The 1,404-nt window shown below is 25.7% G+C and overlaps 1 non-coding gene across 1 annotated transcript; it reads left to right on the top strand.

Moving 5' to 3' along the window:
* The first annotated feature begins 318 nt into the window (after nt 1-318).
* Nucleotides 319-391, top strand: Trnaf-gaa (transfer RNA phenylalanine (anticodon GAA)). Its single transcript has one exon. It is a non-coding gene; the product is annotated as a tRNA-Phe (tRNA).
* The last annotated feature ends 1,013 nt before the right edge of the window (nt 392-1,404 follow it).

Consider the following 1,404-nt stretch of genomic DNA (forward strand, 5'->3'; position numbering starts at 1 on the left):
ATTAGTATTAACGTCGAATGTGTTATAAGATACTAAGAGGAATTTATACGACAAACAATTAATTTAATATATTTTTACAAATAATTAATTTATTTATATAGGTTATGTTGTTTTCAAACGTGCAACAAAAAGTGAATCAACTTCAAAACAATAGTTAAAATATACTTTATACTGAAATAAGACACATTTGTATTAACGATATGCTGATGTTACATTTGTCACATAAAAAACATATTATTTATATTTTATAAATGTTAAAAAGTTGATTAATTTGAATATATATAATTTTGAAATTAAATGGAACCGCCTTTATTACAAACCGAAATAGTTCAGTTGGGAGAGCGTTAGACTGAAGATCTAGATGTCCCCGGTTCGACCCCGGGTTTCGGCAGTTTTCCTTTTCTTTCATCTATTTTTTTTGTAAATATTTACGTCTTATGTTCAAGTACATGCTATTCAACTAAGAGATATATTTTGTATGTCTTTGGACGAATCATTTTCACATATTTCCGACGATTAACAAAAATTGTTAATATTATTGATAAAAATTATTTAATTTTCGGTCTGATACACGTTTGAGTATTAAAAATATCCAAAAAATTATTTTTTAAATAAAAAGTCAAGGCGACCTTGAGTTTTTAAATGGCATTTTGGACTCCACAGAGTAGCAGCTAACGTCAAGACGAATTCAACGTCCTACAATACTATGACTTTTAGATGACCTTCAGATTTACAAATCCGATTTACAAATACGATATGGAAAATTATCCCATTTCTATTAAAACATATATTAGATATAAGACTAATACTGCCAAATGAATAAGTTTTTAAATTTATCCAACGATTATAATAATATTGTCTTGTACTACATCATTACACGTTAGAATGAACTAATACTGTTAACTTAAACTTGTTAAACTTAAATTTCTGAGTTCAAGATCATCTCAAAATGATCTCAGAATCATAATCAATCATGACGATCTCAACTTTTTATCGGAAAAAAATTTGTAATTTACAAACATGTAGTTGATCGAAAATTATCTAACTTTTGTGCAAAACATTCCTTCCAGAAATTGTAGGAAATGCCGCTCAGAAATACTTGAGTATCAGAAATATTTGAAAATTGGCGGTTAAACTTACAGGATATACCCTGTATACATTATTTGAAACATACGTTTGAGATTGAAATAATACTGCAGTAAGTAATACTAAATGAATATACATATATAAATAATAATAAAATTATTGAAAGAACTAAAAACATTTATTATATATATTTTATTATGTATTTACATATATATTAAGATCTATGTATTTTTGAATGAAATAAGTATGTATAGTAATAATTACATTAGAGATCCTGTTTACCATTTAATAAATAAGATTTCAATAACTTTCTAGCTA

The sequence above is a fragment of the Bombus pascuorum genome, unplaced genomic scaffold (genome assembly GCF_905332965.1).
Source record: "Bombus pascuorum unplaced genomic scaffold, iyBomPasc1.1, whole genome shotgun sequence".
Lineage (NCBI taxonomy): Eukaryota > Metazoa > Arthropoda > Insecta > Hymenoptera > Apidae > Bombus > Bombus pascuorum.